Raw genomic sequence first — 26,374 nt, 5'->3', positions numbered from 1 at the left:
CACCACCACGCCTGGCTAATATTCTTTTTCTAATTTTTTATAAAGGCAAGGTCTTGCTACATTGCCCAGGCAGGTCTCAAACTCCCAGGATCAAGCAACCCTCCTGCTTCAGCCTCCCCAGAATGCTGGAATTACAGGTGTGAGATCCCATATCAGGCCTACCATTATCTTTAATGTGTCCAGGTGAATTAGATTTCTCCAAAAGGATGATAAGATATGTCACACTTTTCAAGTTTATTGGACCACAGAATCTCTTTGCATAGAGTAATTTTCAGGTCTAGGGGTTTCTTTAGAGAACATAGCTTTAAAAATCATCAAAGCATATTAGAAGAAATTGCTAATTTTGGTTTAGATGAGATTTTAGAACAGCTGTCTTCAACTGTGGCTGCATATTAGAATTACCTGCAAAACTTTAAAATCCCAATCCCAAACCATACCTCAGACCAATTAAATTGAATGCCTCAGGCTAGGACACAAACCTCAGTATTTTTTAAGCTCCCAAGGGGGTTCCAATGGGCAGTATAATTGCAAACCAGTGCCATCGAGTCTCCCACCAAGACAGGAAGCTCTTTTTCAGGATCCTTGATATCTTGTGCTAGCTCTTCAATTATGGGGAACCTGGATGCTCCCATGAGACAGTAAAGCATTCCTCTGCTATGTTTAACACAAAACGAAGCACTTTGTGTCTCAGATTGCATTTATCTCAATAATATCTTATATTGCTAAAACTGTAGAGCACACGCTACATTCCTATCTTCCATCAAAAAATAAATGGCCAATATTTTTTCCTTAGTTGTTTGAACATAGTGTTCCCAATAAAATTCACACACAGAGAAAAAAACAAGCTTCAAATGTATTAATAAAGTTCTAGCAGCTAATATTGAAAAGTAGATATCTAGACAGAGAATGCAGAATATTAACTGTGACATGTAATATTTAAGGGCAGAACATTTTTATTAATATTTATATACCTAATATGTACAATCTAGAAATCTAAATAGCAGAGATGCTTTTTGCATTATGCAGACACAGGCCCAGTAAATCTAACCAGCCTCCTGGGTACAAAGGAAGACTATCTTAAAGGTAGACACTGACACCAAAGATTTTGCCAATCCGCATTGGTAGGAGCTTTAATTAACTTTACTTACAGTTCTCCCAAGTATTACTTTGCTTCTTCTCAGTAAATTTTTTGGAACCCATGTTCTATTGTAACGCACTGCTTTCAGTTGAATAGTTAAAATGAAAATACTTGAACTCCAGCAACTCTAGTCGTACAACCAACCAGTCAAAATCTTGGGACCTAGAAAAGACAAAGCACTGACTGAATCCACCAAAAACCAATCTCTCAAGTGACACCTCAAAAAGCAGTGTTCGGCTGGGCACGGTGGCTCACGCCTGTAATCCCAGCACTTTGGGAGGCCGAGGCGGGCCGTCACTTGAGATCAGGAATTCAAGACCAGCCTGGCCAACATGGCAAAACCCCATCTCCACTAAAAATACAAAAATTAGCCGGGTGTGGTGGTGCATGCCTGTAACCCCATCTACTCGGGAGGTTGAGGCAGAAGAATCAGAGGCAGAGGTTGCAGTGAGCCGAGATCGCACCATTGCACTCCAGCCTGGGCAACAGAGTGAAACACTGTCTCAAAAAATAGAGCAGTGTTGATGATTTGAGGTGATTTGATATGTTATAGGTCATCTTGTTAAAATGCATAATAACTTAATCTTTTGCTACTCATGGATTTAATGTAAAATTCTCATCAAACAAACAAAAATAGTGCTTTATCTTTAAAACTGAAAAGGCTTATGACAAGGTAGTTGCATTATTTATCTGAATTATAAAACTGAGCCCAATTTCAACCTGACTTTCTAAAATCAGCTATCTGATCTTAGAGTCACTAATCTTTACTTCCTTTGTAATCCAATTTCCTTTATTATTTGTATGGCTAATGATGGTTTTGGGAATTAGGGATAGAAATGATAATGCTCTATAATTAAGTATGCAGATTTGGAGCTTTTTGCCTTTAAATGCAGTGTATTCAAAGAGCCAGATCTTGGTACTAGGTAATTTGTCAAATTATGTATTATGCTATCAACATATTGGGATAGTAGAGGAGCTAAGAATTTTAGGATTATCCCCTGTCCAGTGGCTGGTGATACATAAATATAGCAAATGAATCTAAGATCTTAAAATAAAACTTACTGAATTAAGTATTAGGTTTAATAGCCCCATAAAACATCACTGAAAGAAAAATATTGCAAACTACATTGCCCAATTTCAATGCAGCAATTCACTGAACTTTGTCTCTCTAGAAAAAATAAATATTGCAATTATTTATCATGACAAATTTGAATCTAATTTAAATGATACTCCTACACAAAACTGATAGTTTCTATAAGAATGGAATAATAACTTGGTCTGTTGTTTCTAACACAGTTGATCAATATTTTGAAACTTTGAAACAAAGACGGCCTTAGGGAATGTTTGGCATTTATGCTAAAGAAGAGGAAACACAGAGAAAGAAGCTGAGAGGATAGGGGAAATCTGCTGCTGTGTTTACTTTGGTGGTTGGGCTGCTGTCCTTGCAGAAGAGGGACTAGACCTTCTCTGATGTTTCTGAAGGTGAGAGACTGTATAAAGATAAATTGTAGAACAACATAAGGAAATATTTTCTAGTAGCAAAAATTATTTCAAGATGGACAACCTCCAAAAGGAAGTGAGCCTCTCATTAAGACAATCAACCCCAGGCTTCGTAACCACAGCAAGAATATTGAAGAAGACATCTGGCATCAGAACTAGAGCTCAATTGGCTTACTTCTTTTTAAGTTTTTTCTACCCTGAGATCCTACAATTTTATGTGATTAACTACAGTTAATTGGGGCTTATTGAAAAACAAGGTATTTAGTTTAAATAAATCATTTGAAATATCAGAACTCAGAATCAATCTAAAATAAAAACTTTTAACCCAAGGAGCAGCCACTAAGAGACACAAAAACAATGAAAAATGTTGTAAAAAATATTTTTCTTTCTTTTTTTTTTTTTTTTTTTTAAACAGAGTCTCGCTCTGTTGCCCAGGCAACAGAGATTGTGCAGTGGCGCAATCTCAGCTCATTGCAACCTCCACCTCCTGGGTTCAAGCAATTCTCCTGCCTCAGCCTCCTAAGTAGCTGGAACTACAGGCGCGTGCCACCACGCCTGGCTAATTTTTTGTATTTTTAGTAGAGACAGGGTGTCACCATGTTAGCCAGGATGGTCTTGATCTCCTGACCTCATGATCTGCCTACCTCGGCCTCCCAAAGTGCTGGGATTACAGGCGTGAGCCACCACACCCAGCCTGTAAAAATATTTTATATTAAAAATATGTACCTAGGTCAGGCATGGTGGCTCATGCCTATAATCCCAGCAATTTGAGAGGCTGAGGTGGGAGGATCACTTAAGCCCAGGAGAGCACAACCAGCCTGGGCAATATACTGAGACTCCATCTCTACAAAAAAGAAAACATTAGCCAGGCATGGTGGCATGTGCCTGTAGTCCCAGGTACTAGGGAAGCTGAGATGGCAGTGTCACTTGAGCTCAGTGGGTGAAGGCTGCAGTGAGCCCTGAGCTCATTGCACTCCAGCCTGAGTGACAAAACAACACCCTATCTCTAAAAAAAAAAAAAAATTAATTAAATATGTACAAATATGGTCATATTTTTCTATATATAGTCATGACTTTTGAAAATCTGTACAAATATGGTCACTTTTTGATAATTCACATTAAAAAATAGAGTACAATATAGTTACCTGCTTGTTTTCTCTAGATTGTGTGATTATAGATAATTTTTATGTTCTGCTTATGTTAATATATTTGTTTTCTAAATAAAGTGCACAGTTAGTTGAGAAATAACAAGTTTTAGTAAACTATTAGAAGTATATTTTGACATATATGTACATTCATAGAATACAGTTAAAAACTGGGACAAATAATTCTCCATCAAACCTCTCTTTGAGTCCACCACTATGGCTCACGCCTGTAATCCCAACACCGTGGGAGGCTGAGGTAGGTGGATCACTTGAGGCCACCTGGCCAACATGGTAAAACCGTGTCTCTACTAAAAATAATAAATAATAAATACAAAAATTAGCTGAGCGTGTGTGGTAGTGCGCGCCTGTGGTCTCAGTTACTCAGGAGGCTGAGGCAGAAGAATCCTTTGAACCCAGGAGGCTGAGATAGCACCACTGCACTCCAGCCTGGGTGACAGAGTAAGGCTCTATCTCAAAAAAAAAAAAAAAAAAAAAAAAAAAATAGAACTTCCCTTTGACCTCAATTATCTGGCTATTGTAAAAAAAAAAAAAAAAAAATTACATTCCTAAATTATAATTCTTTAAATTTGTCCTTTCATTTCTCAGGGCAGAAACAGCCTATGCATTTCATCATCTAAAAGTTCATACAAAATAACGAAATACAGCATTCTGAACAAATTTTACTTAAACTGAGAGCATTACATTTCTCATTATGTAAATGTGTTCTGAGGGATATTTTAAATTTTATAGTATTTTAGTATAAAATTAAATTATTATTGATAATTATTTCGTGTTATAATCTCAATAGCTATATTAATTATTGGTATAGAAAAGCCTCCAAATTAATTCTGGCAAAATTAATCATTTTTCAAACTATTCAAAATCAAGGTAATAACCACATGGTACAAATACAGGAAAAAAAAGATAATTTATTTTGCTACTGCCTGCTAGTATCATGCAATAATACCTACGAAAAAATTCACAATATCTGCTGTATACCTACCATCTATGATCACTATTTTAAAATCACAGTTACTTTCATTTAAATGCTATGACTAAAAGTTGAAAACATCGCAGATGGCATTAGGATTCAGACTTCACATGTTCAAGATTATTTGAAACTTCTAGAAACCACTATATGAGATAACTCAGCTTCGAAATAAAATTTCTAGTTTCTATCAGCCTCACCCAATGTGTGACTTAATTAATTGTTCTAGAAGGTACAATTTTGGTGTCAGGCCAAATAAATTAGCATGCCATTAAGAAAAATCTGATTCTCCTCCCCAGGTTAGCATCATATACCCAGGTGGGCACACAACTAGAAGCAGCTACTTTTGGAAAAATGGTTGTGATTGTCAAATGCTTTTGCCACCACTTGCTTTGTTCCCTGCATTCATATTCCGTTTCTCATCAGTATCTGGGGCTGCCTGGTCCCCTCATCGAAACTCAGCTCTATTCTCTAGGTTCTATGACTAATTGATCCTTCATCAGAGAACACTGAGAGAATCCCAATTTAGAACTCAATAACAACTATGGAGTCTGCTCAACTCTGGCCTGTGTTTGGTCTTTTGCCCTACTTTTGATGTTCAGTCTTTCAATCAAGACGCCCATCTTTCATCTCTGTGCTGACAAATGATTCCTGTCTCATTCTTCTGCACCTGATTGTCTGCTTGGATGCATGACTGGGAAGCCAATCTCTCTGAAGCTGGAACACAACTTTGTCCTTGTGCTTGGTAGAGGTGAAGTCTCTCAGATGTTTAAAAAATGGTGCACACAGGCAATTCCAAAAGAGTTTTTAAATTGTGATATTCTTTAAATGTTTACTTTGAATAAACTGTTTTTTATTCAATAGATTCTATTTTGGAGACTTGGTGTAGAAAGATGTTTTTAACACGCAAAAAGTTCAACACAATATGATTGTGTTAGTCACAAGAAAATTGTAGAATTAATTTCTAAAATAAATTCAAAATGCATTACAAGAAATGTAGCAGGAATGGGACTCCGATATAAAATGATACAACCAGTGACTCTACACTCTGATCACCTATGCTTGTTTGTGTTCTCTCTTTAAATTTTTTTCATCTGCTCATGTATTTTCTATGCACGTATTCTCATTGGGAGATGTACTGGATGATGTTCCTTAGTCCCTGCAAATCCACTCATCACCCCTCTACCCTGCTCTGTGCTGAGGCTGACTTGTAGAAACAGCTCACCATGCTCCCTTGCCCATGGCTTCCTGTTGAGTTTGCCAGTGCAGAACAGTAGCAAGAGGTTGGGGGCTAGTGAGATTGGGTCAGAAATATATGCCCCTAGCTCTAACCTAGCTGGGTCACCATGCGCTGTCTGCCTCTTTCAACCTACACTCAGAGCTCATACAGGGTTTCTTCTCCACACAGCCTCTGTCTCCAAGTTTTGCTTATAGCTCTCCCCTGCAACTCTTCACATCTGTAGATGGTAACAGCTCCCCCACTGTTCTACCTCCAGGGAAATGCACTATCCCTTGCAGTATCTCTATATATGGTCAACACCTTAATAATAGTCCCTTCCTTAGGCTCTCCAAAAATTACTCAATTTGACAATGGCATTTATCTCCTGATACGACTCTGACTGATGCAAGAGATAAAGCAAAAATTCTAAACTTAAGGGTCTACATAAATGTAAGATCAAATTACCTTCCTGGCTTTGTTCCGATAGCCCTGGGTTTCCATTCCTTATGTCCTAAAACTGGAGTCCTGGCTCTGACCTAGGCTTGTGGCTAATTACTTCCAAGCTAGAACTCCCAGTTTCAACTTCGGCGAGTTTTGTGCTTCTGGTGCCTCCTTTACCAGGCTTTGCTGCAGTCAATGCACCACCGTAACCTATGTCATCCTTCAACTGCATGACCATCTACCATTATTTGTCCACATGCCCTTAATATACCTGCCTGGCCAGACCTTCTCCCACCTCTGGAAAGCACTTTGCACTGCATGGACCTGCTGCAGCCTAGTAGAATATATCTCCGCTTTGTCCTTCCATCCTATTAAATCAAATACTCCGAGTCTCATCCACGTCTCAACAGATTCTATTTTGGAGACTTGGTGTAGAAACAGTTTATTTGTTCCCTTTCACAATTACTATGACATCTTTTCTTCATGAATAAAAGTTACAGTGGAATATACATGTGTTCACCATTCACGTTCAGACGTGTGGTTCACTATGCATTCTCTTACTTGCCTCCCCTAGTATGGGGTATCCCTTTCAAGCCTCTACTTTACTAAATAAACATTCAGTATAAAGTCCTTTACAAAAGTCAATATGGCTCTGGGGCCTTGATCAGTAGCTACCATTACGACTGATAAGAATCCAGGAACACACTTGTGATGCTGGTAGATATTTAGGAGAAATGGGCATTCTGAATGCGCCACCATGTAGTTGAGCCATACCGATTCATTTTATAACAGGTAAAGCAAGAAAGCTGCTCAGAATTGTTTTGTTTCTGCAGAGTCTACCATCCGATTTGCTGTTCTCTATTAAAGCTCTTAGAATTTCAGAAAAAAGATTTGTAGTTAGCTTGAGTGGCACTTAACTTTAAATTGTTTTAGGAAAAGCATAGAAACTTTGCACCCTCGGAAGGGATGGAATGAAAACAAAACATGTTGGGGGTTTTATACCAGGTTGATAATATAACTGAACCCCTTGAAGAGACAGATCAAGAACTTGTGTTCTACCAACACTGACCTGGATGGTTTTATCTAGTCTCGTGGATTAACTACAGGCTCATGAATCCCAAATTCAAATCTTCAGCGCAGACCTCTTGCTGACCTCCAGACTCACTACAGAAGTGCGTCCTCTACAACTCCACACAGATGTCCACCACATATCTCACACTGATATCCAAACCTGAGATAATGCTCCCCTACTCTCCATCTGTTTCTCCTGAAATCTTTCCTGTCTCACTAAATAACACTTCCATTCTTCCAGGTATACAGTTAAAAGAAATCTGGATTACCCTCTTTCACATCCAACCTCTTAGCACATTCTAACAGCTCTTCTTTCTAAATATCTAAAATGAAACCACCACTGGCCATCTCTACCCCTACAACCCTGGTCCAAGCAGCAGCATGTCTTGCCCAGATGAACACAGTCTTCGACCTATGGCTGCCCTGCTTTCACATCTGCCCCTACATTGATTCTATGCAGAGCAGATAGATGTTTGAAAAAGGTGAGTCAGATCATGTCACTCCTCCGCTCAACCTTCTGCAGTCGTTTTCCAATTCACACAGTATAATATTTAAATTCTTTACCAAGGGCTTATATGAGGCTTGATGGCCTTTGACCCAAACTTTCCCTGCCTCTCCCCCGCATCTTCCTGATGACATCTCCTGTCATTCTCCCTTACTCTCTCTGTTCCAGCCACAGGGGCATCCATGCTGTTCACTAAAAGCACTCCTACTTCAGGAACTTTGCCATGATTGCTGGAAACAGTCTTCCCCTGACATTTGCCTGTCTTGATCAATCATTTCCTTAATATCTCAGCTGAGATGTAACTTAGAGAGGCCTTTTCCTGTTCATTCTATAAAATAGTGTCTCACTCATATCATTCCTTATCTTGCTTTATTTTTCTGATATAATCTAATATATTTTTGGTTTATCATCTGTCTTCTCTTGGATAATGTAAGCACCTTGAGGGTAACAATTTTGTATCCTCAGCACCTTCAACAGTGCTCAATATAGAACAGGCACTCCTTATGTATTTGTTGATTGACTAAATGAATGAATGATGTACTCTTTTGTTCCCAGTCTTCCTCCTAATGGAAGTCTAAGTATTTATTTATTCTAGCACATCAGCTGGAACATATCGGACCTTGATCCAGGCATTCACAATGCCCCAAGAGTGTGAAATCTGGAGTTAACCATCCTTTAAAAATTGGCACTGCCTCATGGGCATTTTATCATTCCTTATACCAAGAATGCCGGAAATTCCAGATTGAGTGATTACAATGTTCTAAGGAGCCATTTGCTGTTCATAAAATTCTTTAAAAAACAGCATCTATGGAACAAAGAGACTGATGCATGTAGAGATACATTATCCCGAACAGCTTAAGATGGCTTCCAGGAATAGGCTGTACTATATAATAGCACAATAACCTGTCCCTTTCTCATTAAAAGGGGACCGAGAGTGCAACTGACACCACATATTAATTTTTAAAGCTCTTTTATGAAGTTGTTCTCTTAGGCTCCAACCGTGGACTTCAGAAGCAAATACAAGATTCTAAAAGAGAATTTCTAATATCTCAGCAAATAATCAAAATATCCCATGCTTTCTAAATGTGGAATTAGAAAATGAGGTAGAGGAAAACAGGGAAGAAATTGCTCCAGAGAAAATAGCACGTGAATTTTAGACAAATCTTTACTTTTTAAGAATTAATGAACTAAAAGGTTAGGGACAGAGCAAATAATCTTATCATATTTGTTATGTGTCGGGTAGATAAAGTGTTTGACTCCGAGGAGGCACTGAATATTTGGTATTATTTAATCTCCATAAAATCAGTTAAGATGATAGACTTTGATGTCATATACACATGGGGTTAATCTGGGCTGTTAGTAATTAGCTATGAGACTTGACCAGTCGCTTAGCCTCTTTGATCTGTCATTCTCCTATCCAGAAAGTGGGGGTAATAATACTCTCCACAATGGAAGGATCAAGGAAAATAAACAAAAGTATGTGTGTAGTGTGGTGTCTAGCACATACATAATACTAACAGTAGATAAAGTAGCATGTGTTACAGGAGGAGAATGAGAAGGAATAGAGGGGATGTCCGATGTATTCAGTAATTACTCTTCCACTCCTTCCAGTCTCCACTCAACTGTCTATGGTATGTGATTCGAAGAGTTGCTGACAAAGTGAAAGGCTTTGGACTCTTGTTTCTTATGCATTGTGGAGGGAAAATTATTTTCCTCTATTTGTCAACTGATTCACCACCTGACTTCACTCTGAACTTAGCATGCCTTCCAGAGTTTGATAATGCCACTCTTCCCCTGGGAGCACACGCTCGCCTTCTTAGAATTAAGGCGGATACATCCCTTGGTCATTCCTCTACTCCGGCCAGATCCCCACCTTGCATTAGATTGGCTCTTGTACCCTTGATACTCCATTCCAAGCACCTCGGCTGCTTCTCCCCTGCACTCTGTGTTCCAGTTACAGAATAATCCGCACCACTCCCTGAAGAAAGAGGCCAGGACATTTTACAGCTCATGACACTTGAATGTGCTGATCCCTCTCTGTGTAACAGATTTATTCTTCAGGATCACCTCCCTGCAAAGATCCTGCTGTCCACCCCCACGAATCATGAGAAGATAATTTCTGATTCCTTTACATCATCTGTATGCCTTATTATAACTTCATTATGACTTTAAGAAACTATATTGCAATGATTGATTCATATGGAGCAGAGGATTAGGGTCAGACAGACGTAATTTCTAATTTCAACTCCTCACTTACTATATGACCTTGAGGATGTTATTTAATGCCCTTAATTCTCAATTTTCTTGCCTGTAAAATAGAAATAATAATATACCTCAGAGGATTATTATCAGAGTTTAATGAGATTTTGGAAATTAATGTGTTGCCAATGCCTGCCACATACTAAGTGTTTTAATGAACAGTGCCTGGCACATAGAACTAAGTCATTCAACCAAAACATATCTGTACAACAGTTATATGTTGGGCTTTGCGTTAGAAGCTTGCAATTCAACAGGAGAAGTAAGACCCAGTTCCAATACTCAAGCTCAGAGACTTGTTGGGGTGGGTTAGGGAGTGTTGGTTCAGGGACAGATATGGCAGAGCAGGGCATGAAGTAGGTGGATGGAAAAGGAAACCTGCAATCATGACACAGTATAATAGGTGCTACGATGGAGCGGGATTACATGTGAGTGCACCCATTCACCTCTTGGAGGGGCAAAAAGTCTTTACAGAGGCTTTAGGATCCAAGCTGAGACCAGAAAGGTGAATGGGAATTAGCCATACAATGTTGCTAATAGAGGTGGTAAAGTTAGTGAGTGGGATGGTGCCAGGGAAGGCAGAGCACGGGGGATATTCTTGGCAGGCAATGTGCAGGGCTCTGGAAACAAAACAGACCATACTTAAGTTTAAAGAGCCAACAACATTTCAGAGCCAACTGTTTTAGCTGGAGACAATGAAGATAACCAATAAATATTGAATTAATTAATTAGCTAAGTAATTGATTAACTGGATTCTTCACCCTTCCTACTCTTGCGAAGCTCTTACAGTGGTTTTCAGCTACTTGCCACATGCATTTGAAGACTTGTTCACATCCAGGATAATACAGTGATTAAGAACAAGGGCTCTGGATTCAAGCTGCCTAGGTCCAACCTCATCTCTGCTACTTACTAGCTGTGGGACTTGAGTTACTTATCTCTAGTTTCTTCTCTTGCGAAACATAGAGAAAAACAGTTGACTCCTTACAGATGGTTACTTGCATTTAGTTAATAGTATGGTAGAAGGAACAGACCAATTATTCAATAAATGTTAATAACACGACATGTATTTATTCGTAAGTTTTTCCTGTGTGCACTTCTTGTCTCATGACCAGACTGCAAGCTCCTTAGGGTCAACATCACAGTCTCAAACATGTTCCTGATAGGACAGGGAAGTGCTGCTCAAAGATGCTCAATAAATATGTACTGCCCGTTCTATTAGTACAGGCAGTGTAGCATTGTGCTTAAGAGTGTGAAAACTGGAGCCAGACCTGCCTGAGCATAGATTTGTAGTTCTGCCATCTTCTGCTTCTGTGGTCTTGGGAAAGTTACTTAACCTCTCATTTTCCCAGTTTTCTTATTTATAAAATGGGGATAATCATAGTAATGACCTCATTGGTTTGTTAGAAGCATTCAATGGGTTAACATATAAAACTCTTAGACCAGGGCTGGTATTTAAGAGCTGGAATTATTATTACATTGTTTGTATTTGTAGCATTAGAACAGGAAATCAGGAATGAGATGGTAATGCAAGATGTCTAATGAGGCAGTCAACCTAGAGCTATAATGGTATAGAAACGTGTAATTGTGTAAAATCACCTGCACATATGCACAAAGATATATTCCAAGCTCATTATATTAAAAGTAACAGTGTCTAATGTAACAGGCCATTCCCTCTGCCCTGTATCTGATTTTTGTCATATTGATCTTGAGTCCAACAGAATCTTGGCTTTAGTCAAGCCCAAGTAAGAGACTGGCGTGCTTTCCAGAAATAAGAAGCCAAACAACAGAAGTCTGCATTTTAATATCCTGATACCAATAAATGCCTATAATTATGGCTTTAAAAATTTAGATATTAATGATTGACCTAATCCTAAGAGACTCAATGCAATTTGAACCATCAAAGTCAGTTCTAAAGCTGGATCAAATCCACTTACCCATTCCTGATTTAGAGCTTATGGATTTTATTCTTCTAAGGATCTGTAATCCAAATATCTCATTTGAGGCTCACGAGCGAAGATGCAATAAAGTGTGCAGAATGCCAGGAATTCAAATGGGAAAATTCCTAATTCCTTAATTAAAGTTGCAGGGATAATGCTTCCTGCATGAATCAGATTCATAAAAGTATAATAACAACTACAGATTTATAGCTGGACAATGGGTATATGTCATGCTCTGAGATACAGCTGAGAACAGAGTTTGTTAAAGCTGAATTATGGCAAATGCCTTCAACTGAAAAAATGTATGCATAAAATATTAGCTATGATACACACTTAGAATACTCTGCAGTATAGTAAAGACAGTTTCTTTTAAAGCTTATAAATTAAGACTGCTTTCTTTCAAGTGAATTACAATTATCGATTTCTTTTTTAAAGTGGGTGAGCATTTATCTCATGCCTATTTCCTATAAAAAGTATGTGTCTTTAACCTTAACATTTTCCTATGAAACGTTCTCTAGTTCTTGGACTACAGGCACACAGCTTCTATAAAAATGAGAAAGAAATATATCTCAGCCATTACAACCAGTAATTATTATGTTAGCCACCAAGTGCTTCTAGGTATTCTTTGATTCAGTGGGCAGGTTTACAAGTGTTCAGAGCACCTTTTATTTTCCTTTCATATTATTTTAAGAAAATCCAGGTAGCAATTGCCTAGGCCGTAAATATTCCTTGGACACCCACCATGAAGACATACTTTATTTTCCTCCAAGCTAGGAAATGAAAGAAGAAAAAATTTGAAAGCATTTGAAGGTACAATTTTCATTAAGAAACTTGGGGATTTGAGCTCATAACTCACATCTCCAGGAAAGGGAGGCTGTTGGGTGGAATAAGCAACCCCCTAGGCCTGCATGGGGATTCTGTCACTTAGCTGGCAGATGATGGAGTGAGTTTCGGTTCTGCCATTTGTCAGATTTGCAATAATATTTAGCCTTTGTAAATTACCAGCTCCCAAGATTATGTCTCTAGTTTTTGGTTTTTTCTTCCCTGAAACTTGGCTTTGAGTCCTACCAGTCTACTGACTTGAGTTATTGCTGAATTTATCCAAAACTCATCAGTTTTTGCTTCATCACCCCCTGGCCAGAGCATGATTCATTTAAGCTTCTTAATTATATACATATATATATATATATATATATTCCCCCTTAAAAATATATACCCCTCTGTGTGTATGTATTTACATATACACATGTATACACATGTATTTAATGCTGTTTATTAAAGGATACTCTCTAATAATTAGACTTTAAAATTTTTTTTATTTGAAAGTTGTTACTCTTTGGATGTATTTGAGATTCCCATTCTGTTTACTCAGAAAGTCAGAAAAAAATTAAAATTTATTAAAGGAAATAAAATTCATTGATCACCACTTTTCTCTGTATACTTCTTCAATATATATTTTTCCTTTTTTCTAAATGTAAGAATAATGTACATGTTTGTGGCAAATTTTGAAACTATAGAAAAGATAAAAAATAAAATATAAAATTATTCCTAATTTAGTACCCTGAGATGATCACCATTAATATTTTGATATTTTCTTTTAGCACTTTTCTATGTGCCTTCTAAGAGCATTAGGATTATAATGCCTATAGGTAACTTTGGATACTCTCTTTAAAACATAACATTGTATCTAAGAATTTCTCCATTACCATATTCTTTGAAAATCTAATTTTTCATGGCTGTATAATACACTCTAATATGAATATACTCTAATGAATTTAACCATTTCTATCTTGTTTTACTTTAAGATGGATTTAATTTTTCCTTCTTATGCCTAAATCCTTTTTCCCATCTCTGGTTATTTACTCAAAGTTTCTATAAGCCCAAATACTGTGTCAAAAGATATTTTAGAAGCCTATATAATTCATATTATATGGCAGATACTGTTAACTTTAATAATATTGGTTTATTTTATCCTTATAAGAGATCAGTACTACTATAGGTTATTGTAAATTATTTTACAGATGAGAAAGTTGAGGCAGTGAGATTAAGTAACATCCTAAAATCACATATGAGTATGTGATGGAATTGAGATTTGAATTCAAGTACATGCTCCTAACTAGTATTCCAAGTTGTCTCTTGAGAAAAGTTGCTGGGTTTTGATAAATGTTATCAAATTTTATAAAGATCATACAACACACATGGGAGAGGACTTATTTCACCTAACATCACTTTTCATTTGCCAACAAAGAATACTATTGTGTTTCATATCTGTCCCCAAATTGTAGATCTTAAATTGGTGTTTATTCGATTCAGCCATTTTATTCTAAAATATGCTCTTTGGGAAAATAGTACTATGAACATAGTTGGAGTTCAACCAATATTTGTTGGTTGGTTGATTAATTGACGGATTGAGAAAAGGGAAGAATTAATTTGATTCAGATCAATAAGTATTGATTCAGTCTATTTGAATATAGACTAGCAGGCCTGAGAGAGCTGTGTGGCTACCTGAGCTATTACAAGCAAGGCAAATATCTGTATATTCAGGAAAACTCAAGCAGCCATGCTTGTGTTCAGTGGAGTTCCTTTTCTAACTTAGATACAAGCTGATAGATGCTCCCCCAAGATGCCTACTGTTCCTGAAGGGTCAGACAGAAAGCAATTAACAAACAATGCAAAATTGTATTCAGTCATGAGCTAAATGAAACACAAATGTTATAGTAGATCTGAGAGGAGAAAAAGCTCCCAAAAGTACCCTGAGCTGAACCCCAACAAACACTGTGAGACTAGTCTTGTATAACTGTATTAAATTAGTTGAGCACTCCATCTGAGAAATGGTGAGCCCGCTCTTTTGGATGAAATCCTAATATGAGAAAATAGAGATACATTCAAATGGCCACATTGTTAACTGCCTTTTATTTTTAAGCAAGAAATGCCATATCTACAACTGTACCTAGTCATTTTCCTTTCCACTATCATAATTTTATTTTATGTCAAAAATGTAGAAACTACATAAGTAGCCTGAACTATAGTATGGTTATATGCTGTGCTTTTGAACATATTTTGAGTCGGAATAAGATAGATTGATGCCATGTGCATCAGCTAATCATGAAAGGTAGCTTTTCTAGTTGCCCTTTATAATAAAGTATTCTTTAAATTAGAGATTATTTTTCACTGCATGGGCTATTAACAGTAGCTTTATACAGAACTACTTCTTATGTTTGTGGGAACATGAGATTACTTCTAGACACTTTTCTTGAGTGCAAATATTACAGCCTTTTAAATACTATACCACTTCTTAATTATGTTTTGTAGTTGCTAAGAGAAACATAATTATAGAATCAGTAAAAAATTTTTAAGTATTAAGACACAAACAAATCCATTTCTTCCACTAGACACCAAAAGCACAATGCCTAGGGCCTATAAAATTTTCAAAACTCACATGCACACAAAGCAACAAAAAAAGTATCTACTTTAAAATTGGAAAAGGAAATTGCAAAATAGGAATTAGTAAATACTACTATTAAATCTACAGAAGGTATCATTTTTAACTATTCAAAGACAAATCTTAAGACAGTTATATATAAATTAAAATGTTTCATTTCCCTTATGAAAATGTATTTGATCTGATGTGGGCCTCCAGAAGTATGAGAGCCTAAGGCTTGCAAAGATCTTAAATTGGCCCAGAGTTTAAGGAGGTAAATCTGTCTGATGAAGCTGTTTTCAAACATTGCTTTATTAAACATGGTTTTCATTTCTCCATTAAGTAACATACTAAGGTACACTTACAGTATCAACAGGTATTATAAAATTCCTACATCTGTCTACAGCCTTGATTAATAAAGGTCAGTTGCTTCAGGTATTTGCTTCTACTTAAGATGTTTGCTTTACGGTTTCCTCTAATTTAGCCACTGCTTATTTTTCATTGAGTATACAGTTGCAATCTGCTTTTTGCTCAGACCCTGAAAGAAACTAATCACTGCTCCTCTCCAGTAGCCATCCAGCTTGTGGAACTTTGTTATGGCAGCCCTATCAAACTAACACATTTTTCTCTAGGTTGAAATTCCAAATTCCAGCAAGAAGGAAACGGATCTATCTTGATTCAGATGCCTTTAATCAACTGTGATCACATGGGCAGAATTATAACTTCCGCAGACCAAGTGTATATATGAGAGAAAGGGATGTCTTTGCTTGATCCCTAGAAAATTGAGCCAGAGGAAATAATTAAGAGCTGATGCTTTATTTCGGAAGTACAAAACCACGGCAGTGAGGGTGAGGACAAGGTAGGGCTACCATACATCCCCATTTGCTTTAGTCCTGGTTTACACCTGGTTGTCCTGGTAGGTTGCTGCGAGGTGATGAGCAAATTCATCCATGGAAGAGGAAGGCCTTATGATCTCCCATGACGAGACACAGGGTGATACTCCACAAATGGGGCAATATCCTTTCCTTCAAGAAAGACTATGCGAAGTCAAGTGACCCAGGGGTTCACAGGACTAGGGGTCAGGATCCCACATACATAGTTTTGTTTTTGTTTTTGTCTTTCATTTGGCTTAAGAATTTCTATGTAATGCTAGGTTTCAAAGGCACCTAGTTTGGGGTTTACCGACAAATGTAAGTTTTTTATAGTTACGCTTTTATTTTAATGTGTATTACAAAAATTAGCATTAAATATGCAAAATAAATGTACCTAATAAGAAATAAATGAATTATTTAAAGAAAAAGATCCAGTAAATAAATAGTACAGAGAGCACTGCTGCAAACATTGTGGGGGTGGTTCACAAAAGAAGTTCATTCATAAATCTGCATGCAACGTGGGAGACTGGCCGTGGGCAGTGGTTCAGCCTGGTCTCGAACAGCTCCAATGACTAGGTTCTTGTGCGTCCCTTCTTGTGCCTCAGCCGGGTCTTTCCTCTTCTTCCTCCTTGCTTTTTCCCATTAGTCCTGATTAAATCCTGTGGAGTCACATAGAATTATTCTGTTGCTCCTGCTCCATATCTGTCCTTCCTATATTTGAAGACAATCACAGCCTTCTTCAAACCTTCTTTTTCTCATGGATAACTATTCCTGTGGCCCTTCCTCATTGAGAATCTTTTCTCTTGTCTGTCATTTTCTGAATAAAGAGAAAGGATGCCCAAATGTCAAGAGCAAAGATTTCTCATGCAACCCACTTGTGTAGAACTCCAAGAGACTAATGAGTCTCTGCTTTTAATGTAACTCAAGTATTTAAAATTCTTGCATAAAAATTATTTCATTTGATCCCCTCGAGTTACAGACGCAAGACGGGCCGGTGATGGTAGCCCTATTTATTAGACTAGAAAACTGAGGGATTAAAATATTAGTGATTTTAGTTTAATTAGAAGACAACATTCCTGAGCATAAAACAGAGTCTCCACACACATCTGTTGCTTTTTTTTCTGCTATTTATATAGTCTCTTCTGTCACATAATTCACAGTACAAAATGTAAGATAGGGCAGGTAGATCCTAAGATAATGGAGAAGAAGAAGAAAAGAAGTAAAGTAGAAAATTAAAAGAGAACATATAAGGGATATGGAGTGGGTTGGTAGGCAAAGCAGAGGGAAATGTGTTTGAAAGAGAAATAACACTTTATTTGAGTATTTTATAGTGGATTGTCTTTCTTCATATTGGCTGTTGAACTTGATTTCCCTAAAGCAAGGGCCTGCTGCTTCTGTGGTACTAGGGAAGCCTCTCAGAAAATGCATATTTTCCCCAGAAGGACGAGCCTCAGGTCTGATCATTTGCTAGAAGGATTTACATGACTCAGCATATAGTTGTACTTACAGCTAAGAGCTGTTACAGTGAAAGGATATAAAACAAAATCAACAAAAGGCAAAAGTTTGTCATACAAAGTCTGAAGGAAACCAGATGCCAGCTTTGAAGGTGTCTATCCCGGTGGAGTCACACAGGACGTGCTTAATTCCTCCAGCAACGATTGTTACAACATGCCTGAACTGTCTACCGGGGAAGCTAGCCAGAGACTCAGTGCCCAAGGTTTTTATTGGGAGATGGGTCACTTAAGAATTCATTGTCTAGCATGTACCCAATCCAGAATCCCAGAAGGAAAGCAGGTGTTCAACATGAATGAAATTGTACAAACAGTTCAGGCACACCGAGCCATTTTTGTCAGTGAGGGGCCATTGATATCAGTGCAGGAAACTGTTTACCCAAGTTTCCAGATGACAGTCAAGGGCCAATCTAAGGATAGCAGTCTCAGGCCAGCTTTGTTAACTTTTCTGCACACACAGTAAATGCTCCATCAACCCAAAAGCTTCACTATACTCTCAAGTTGATTACAAAGAATTTCCTTTTTTCTCTTGGGAGAAGGGAATCCAGACTGTCCTAATATAGAAATACAAGTCATCAGAAATATACTGGGATAGTAGATAGAGGAAAATGAGTGATACCAAGTAAATAATGAGTAAACCCATGTGACGGATGCACAAACCTATAGTTTCCTCAATGATCCTTAAAGAATGTTATTTCCCAATCCCACATGACAGCTAGTGCTTGCAACTGAGATATTTCTGCCCCTTAAATCTAATCTAAATCTTTCCTTCTTATTGAACTAGGTCTTTGCATTCCCTGTGGAAGTTCAATTGGTGACAGCATTACACATCATCAGGATCTATGATGACATCTATACTGGGGTGTATCCCTAAGAAGAGAATATTTGATCCTTACATTTCAAGAGTTTTTAAACTTCTACACATAGAAAATAAACATAATAGATTCAGAATACTTGAGGAAAGTATGCCAAAATCCAGTTTCCTTCAGAGAAAAGTTAGGCACTGATTAGCTGTGTCTCCTTGAGCAATTAAACCTCCAAGCCATTCTGGCCAACATAGTGAAACCTCATCTCTACTAAAACAAATACAAAAAAACTAGCAGGGCATGGTGGCACATGCTTGTAGTCCCAGCTACTCAGGAGGCTGAGACAGGAGAATTGTTTGAATCCGGGAGGCAGAGGTTGCAGTGAGCCAAGATCACACCACTGCACTCCAGCCTGGGCGATAGAGCAAGACTCCATCTCAAAAAAAAAAAAAAAAAAAAAAAAAAAAAAAACCTCCAAGTCTCAGTTTTCTCATCTGTAAAATGAGGGGATCAAACTACGTGCCCTCCAAGATTTCTTCTGACTGAAAAACTCTCTGAGTCAATGGGTTTTTATGATTCTGTCATGTAAACTGCCATTGGCATTGTTTACAAGTCATAATGCCTTTGATTCAAATGTCTTTCCTCCCATTCAGATCTAGGGATAGGAAGGACAGAGGGGCAGAGAGCTTGGGGGTGGAGTTGGGGAGCAATGACTTCAAAATAAAAAGTCGTGGGAACTCAAAGGACATCTAAGTAAAACAGGAGTCCTCCAAATATCCTCCCTACCCAGAAACTTGTATTTGGATCACATAGAACTATTTCCTGTGCTCCAGCTGAACTTCCCTTTCTTGGTTTTTAATAATAAAGAAACCAGCACATTAATTTTTAAAACAGGAAATAATAGGGCAAAGACTCCATAAACAGCTGAAATGTTAATCACACAAAGGCTCCCAAAGCAATTTCGCTCTGGACTCCTCATGGTTATGCATTACAATAGGAATTTTCATCAAAACACTGACCCTAGGACTGGCTGCTGGGCAAATGGCACCTAAGGCAGCCTTTATCCCTGTGCCAGCTCTTGAAGGAACAACCAGGGCAGAATGTTTCAGAAGAGCCATTGCTTAAGATGGTGCTGGTGGGCTGGGGAATGAGAAGCAGTACTTAAACCATGTTGACTAGGTAGCCTGCTTATATTATCACATATTTCAGTTGCTGACGAGGGAATCTTATTATCATGTTTGTTTTATAGACAAGAAAAATGAGGTACAAAGAAGGTAGGTAACTTCCCTGAAGTCACACAACCATACAGTGTATTCTTCATTGCTGTGTTCTTGCTGCATAACACGTTAGCATAATCTCAGAAGTTGAAGGCCACACAAATTTATTATCTCACAGTTTCTGTGGGTCAGAGTCCAGGTACAAGTTATCTGGGTCTTCCACTCAGGATCTCATTGGGCTGAAATTGAGATATTAGCCAGAGCTGTAATTCTAACCTGAGTTTGACGTTCTCTTTCAAGCACATTGGTTATTGGCAGAACTCATTTCCTTGCACTTGTATTACTGAAGTTTCTTGCCAGCAATCAGCCTGGGACCCTTCTCAGCTAGTACAAGTCACAAGTGGTCCTTGTCAGGTGACTCCCATGCACATTCACAGCATGGCTATTTACCCCCAGGCTAGCAGGATCATATCTCTCCAATATGCCACTCTCTTTAAAGGCTCCTCTGATTAGTCTGTTCTCACGCTGCTAATAAAGACATAGCTGAGACTGGATAATTTATAAAGGTAAGAGGTTTATAAAGGTTATAAAGGTAAGAGGTAAGAGTTGACTCACAGTTCCATGTAGCTGGGGAGGACTCACAAACATGGTAGAAGGTAAAGGAGAAGCAAAGTCACGTTTTACATGGTGGCAGGCAAGAAGACTTGTGTAGGGGAACGCCTATAAAAGCATCAGATCTCATAAGACTTGTTCACCACCCTGAGATTAGTATGGGGGAAACTGCCCCCATGATTCAATTATCTCCACCTGGCCCCACCCTTGACACATGGGGATTATTACAATTCAAATTGAGATTTGGGTGGAGACACAGCCAAACCATATCACACACCCAGGATAATCTCCCTGTATTAGTCTGTTCTCATGCTGCTAATAAAGAGATACCAAAGACTGTATAATTTATAAAGGAAAGAGGTTTAATTGAATCACAGTTCCACATGGCTGGGAAGGCCTCACAATCATGGCAGAAGGCAAGGAGGAGCAAAGTCACATCTTACATGACAGCAGGCAAGAGAGCATGTGCAGGGGAACTCCCCTTTATAAAACCATCAGATCTCAAGAAGCTTATTCACCATCATGAGAACAGCATGGGAAAGATCTGCCCCCATGATTCAATTACCTCCCACCAGGTCCCTCCCATAACACATGGGAATTATGGGAGCTACAATTCAAGATAAGGTTTGGGTGGAGACACAGCCAAACCATATCACTGCTCTTTGGTTAACTTAAAGTCAACCTCCCACACATAATTACCCAACCATCTTTCTGTAGCCCCTACACTCCCACACACATATGCATTCATAATTCTTCTGTCTAATGACTATTTATTCTTCAGTTCCTATATTAGGCATCACTTCCTCTAGAAAGCCTTCCTCAGTGTCAAAGCTTTGATTTAAAATGTTCATCCTAGATGTTCCCATAACATTCTATGCATTTCCTAGCACAGCATTTATCACACCCTCTTGCACCTGTTTTTTTTTTTAAGCTACTGGAAGATACAATATAGCCAGTTAAGGGACCAGGGTATCTTTTCACTCTTTCATCTCCAGTGCTTTCCAGATAGTTAGTATGTACTCAAAAAATATTAGTTGAACAAATAGATGAAAGACACAGAAGCAATCTTTTGGGTACGAACACTGGAAGAATATTAAAGGCATCATAGGCTCGATAGAAACTAAACTGCCCATGTGTTCCAGAGCCTAGTGCCTTCACTGGGGCAACTGATTTAAGCATTCTTACTCACGTGTGGGAGCTAAAAGAAAAAGTTGAGCTCATACAATTAGAGAGTAGAATTGTGGTTATTAGAGGATGGGAAAGGTAGTGGGGAGAGATGGATAGAGAGAGGTTGGTTAATGAATATAAAATTACAGCTAGACAGGAAGAATAAGTTCTAGAACTTTATAGCTCTACAGGGTGACTATAGTTAACAATAGTTTATTGTATATTTTCAAAAAAGCTAGAAGAGAGGATTTCAAATGTTCCCAACACAAAGAAATGGCAAATGTTTGAGATTTTGGATATGCTAATTACCCTGATTTGATAACTACACATTGTATGCATGTATCAAAACATCACTCTGTATCCCATATGTACAATTATTACATGTCGATGAAAATATAAAAGAAAAAAAGCATTAGCAGAGAATTTTTAAATATACGGATGTGGCACTACTTAACTGAAGATGAGAATAAAAAGAGAGACCCTTTTTAAAATTAGTTTGTAATTCTGATTTTTTTTGGTTGGAATCATACTCCAGAAATCAGAACTGCTTTCCATAGTTGGCCATTTCTAGAATGCAGGTATATCAGTCAGGAAAGGTTAGGTTTTGCTGCAGAAACAAATGATTCCCAAAATTGCAGAGGCTTAAAGCAAAGGTTTATTTCTTGCCCATAATACATGACCATTAACTGTTCCAAATATTTGTCATTCCAGGACTTAGGCTGATGGAATACCTTCTATCTCAGATATCATCTTTGGCCATCAAAACAAACAGAAGAGACATGATAAATCTAAAATATTCGTTCATCTTTGAAGTAACATCATTTCCATCTACATTCCATTGAATAAAGTAGGTTCATATGAGCGAGTTCACTCCTGAGTACAACAGGGCAAAGACATATAATTCCCACACAAGAAGAGGTTCTTCAAGGAAGGAAAGTGAATTTTTGAGAAACAGTAATATGATTCATCACATCAGAAATCAACAGGCTACAAACTTCTGTTCTACACATTTGGGGTTTCCCTTTGCATTTGTTAGAAATTAAATTTTATGGCCGGGCGCGGTGGCCCATGCCTGTATTCCTAGCACTTTGGGAGGCTGAGGCGGATCACGAGGTCAGGAGATCAAGACCATCCTGGCTAACATGGTGAAACCCTGTCTCTACTAAAAAATACAAAAAATTAGCCAGGCATGGTGGCGGGTGCCTGTAGTCCCAGCTACTTAGGAGGCTGAGGCAGGAGAATCTCTTGAACCCAGGAGGCAGAGGTTGCAGTGAGCTGAGATCGTGCTACTGCACTCCAGCCTGGGTGACAGAGTGAGACCCGGTCTCAAAAAAAAAAAAAAAAAAAGAAAAGAAATTAAATTTTATAATACTTCCCTGAAGTTGGAGAAAATCATACAAGTTAGCATTTTAGAGGAAACAGAAATAAAGCATGCTCAAGTTAGAAAGGTCCTTACAGTTCATGTAGTCACACCACCATATTTTATGAATGAGAAACCCAGCTCAGAGAAGCCAATTAAGTTTCCCAAAGCAATCCAGCATTATGTAGAGAGCTAAGACAAATTCCCAAAACACTAGTCTCAGAACTTACAACTGTTCTTCTATTGCCTGTCCATGGGATAAGCCAGCTTAACATCTGTGAGTCAGATCCAAAGCTACACATAGCATAGATATGGTTCCCGTGCTGGAACCTGATTTATGGTCCTGCTGAGAGAACACCCCAGTGCAACGAGTTACAATGGGCTTTTCTCAAACCAATTCTCCTCGCTCTGTTGAGACAGGCTGTAATTATACTCACTTTTTTCCTGTTTTATAGCTTGGTACTGACATAGTGAGAACATCCACAATGAAAGTGTCTATGGGGCTTTGTTTCCTTTTGTATAAATTCATTGTCTGGAATCTAGCAGCCACATGTCTTGGTGATTTATCAGAATTAGTCCATTTAGGAAGTAATGCCTTGCTCAACTGAAATCTGTTCTCTTTGTTTTACCCAAACTCTAGTATTGTCATGAAGCTTAAACTAAGCTCTCATGTCTATTTTAAAGTAAAACAAAAACAACTCTTTGATCCTTGGTCAATTCTTACCCTAAAGCCTCTCTGTTCAAATCATTTTTGTGCTTTATGATTGTTAATGAAAATCATTCTTTATCATCATTTTATCTTCCACCACAGACATTCCATCTAATTTGACAACATAATCTGATTGGCCATTTCTTAGAGATGGCAAAATATATATTGGAAGAGAGAGCTATTTTTGATACATAAAGTATGGTTTAGTCTTTAGTCTTTGGTTTTTAATATAAACTTTTTAATGTATCATGAATTTCATGTTTTTAAAATTTTATTTATAAAAATGGGGAGTACATAATCTAATGTTGTCAAACCTTTAAGAAAAAGATATGTGTATATCAATGCACACTATTAGCATTTTGTTCACTCTGAGTTTGTATCCATTACTTGATCATCTCGTGTTTTCTATTTTTTATTTATTAAGGGTTACATTCTTTTCTTTGAATATAGTCATGGTATAGATGTACAAGGTTTAGTGCTAAGAACTGAGCAAATGATAGACACATGAAGAAATTGTAGGAGAGATTGTACTATTCTAAGAAATACATACATACATACATACATACATACATACATACATACATACATGTTCACTACCTTCAGGGAGGTTAGAATCTAGGTTTTTTTTTAAAAGAGTTCCTTGAACTTTCAGGGCTGGAGTCTGCAATGTCGTTTAGGGTCCCCTACCCATCCAATTAGATTTTGCCTGCTTGCTCCTCATTTGCTGACTCTAGCAAAGTATACATAGGAGTAGTTTATGTGGTTATGTTAGAACAGCTCCAAGGACTCAGAATTTGATGAGTGAATACACCTTCTAATGATGTGTTGTTCTGCATTTTATATCCACACACACATATAACATAGGTATAGTATTTCCCCGAGAGTTCCCCACATAAATAAACTAAATGATGTCAAGCCAGACAAGGGGTATTCTTCAAAGAAAGCCAACTTGGCATACAGAATCCAGACGTAGGGAAGCACATTTGAACAAATAGACTGTGTGTCTGAAAAACTGTTTCTCTACAATGCCAGAATTGGAAAAGCTAAACAGTTTGGTTACTTGAATAGGAATATTCCTGGAAGACATCAGCGATGACTGGACTAGCATGAGAAAGCCATAATTATGCCATAGAGGTCTGTCTAGGAACTTAGCCTGCTCCATTGCATAATCTGCACAGCTTAGCTTGGTATGATTCTGTCTTGACTATGAGACCTACACTATGGCCCTTTCTCTTGTTACTGAAAAACTGCTGAGATGATATTAAGTCTACTGCTCATGCTAGTCCAATTTGTGTTGCTATAAAGGAATACCTGAGGCTGAGTAATTTATAAAGAAAAGAGGTTTATTTTGGCTCATGATTCTGTAGACTTTACATGAAGCACAGAGCTCACATCTGCTTCTGGAGAGGCTGCAGGAGGCTTACAATCACGGTGGAAAGTGAAGGGAATCAGGCATGTCACATAGTGAGAAGGTAACAAGAGAGAAGGAAGCAAGTTGTGGGGAGGTCCCAAAATTTTTTAAACAACCAGATATCATGTAAGCTCATTACTACTCATTACCACAGGGAGATCACCAAGTCATTTATGTGGAATCTGCCCCCATGACACAACACCTCCCACTAGGCCCACCTCAAACATTGGAGGTCACATTTCAATATGAGATTTGAAGGGAACAAAACATCCAATCATATCCCCGAATATTGGTCTCCAGATATGTCCACATCCTAATCACAGGTTCCACATTCCAGAACCTGTGAATGTTACCTTATATGACAAAAGGAACTTTGCATATCTGATTAAGATAAGGATCTTAAGCCTAAAAGATTAAGGCTAGAAGATGGGGATATTACCCTGAACTGTCCACAAGGGCTCCATGAAATCATAGCAGTCCTTATGAAAGGGATGCTGGAGGAATCTGAGTGAGAAGAGAAGGCAATGTGATGACAGAAGAGATTGAAGTGATGTACTTGAAGATGGAAGGGGTCACAAGCCAAGGAATATGGGCAGCCAATAGAGCTAAAAATGGAAAGAAAAAAGCCTATTCCCTCAGATCCCTTGGAAGGACCCAGCTCTGACGCTTTGACTTTAGCCCAGTGAAAACCTGATTTTAGCCTTCTAACCTCCAGCGTGGCAGGAGAATAAATTTGTGTCATTTAAAGCCATGAGTTTTAAAGTAATTTGTTACAGCAGCAACAGGAAACTAATACAGATATTTGGGGTTTTTCTTCTTTTAATTGTTTGTTGTTATAATGATGCTGTGATGAAATTCCTTCTACAGATACTTTTGTCTGCCTTTCCAATGAGTTCATTAAAACGGATTCCTAGAAGCAGAATTCCTGTAACCTTGTATCTTCTTAAAATGCACCTGGGAGTATCTGGGAAAGTGCTGAGCAACTTGGCTGTTTAGAAGAGTATGATATTTTGGGGTTTTTTTGTTGTCTTGTTTTGTTTTGCTTGAAACAGGGTCTTGCTGTGTTGCCCAGGCTGGAGTGCAGTAGC

At 38.0% G+C, this 26,374-nt stretch overlaps 1 long non-coding RNA gene across 5 annotated transcripts in view; it reads right to left on the bottom strand.

Annotated features, from left to right (window-relative positions):
• LOC109027953 (uncharacterized) overlaps positions 1-26,374 on the bottom strand; it is a 285,826-nt gene that overhangs the window by 235,679 nt on the left and 23,773 nt on the right. For 3 of the 5 annotated variants that reach the window (XR_002006997.3, XR_008668114.2, XR_008668116.2), the window contains one exon: positions 1,149-1,300. The exons of the other annotated variants lie outside the window; for them this stretch is intronic. This is a non-coding gene — a long non-coding RNA (uncharacterized lncRNA). The remainder of the gene's footprint in view (positions 1-1,148; positions 1,301-26,374) is intronic. 5 annotated transcript variants of the gene reach the window in all.

The sequence above is a fragment of the Gorilla gorilla genome, chromosome 7, assembly GCF_029281585.2.
Source record: "Gorilla gorilla gorilla isolate KB3781 chromosome 7, NHGRI_mGorGor1-v2.1_pri, whole genome shotgun sequence".
Classification (NCBI taxonomy): domain Eukaryota; kingdom Metazoa; phylum Chordata; class Mammalia; order Primates; family Hominidae; genus Gorilla; species Gorilla gorilla.
The sequence above is the reverse complement of the archived record's forward strand: the minus strand, read 5'-3'. Positions and strand labels throughout refer to the sequence as shown.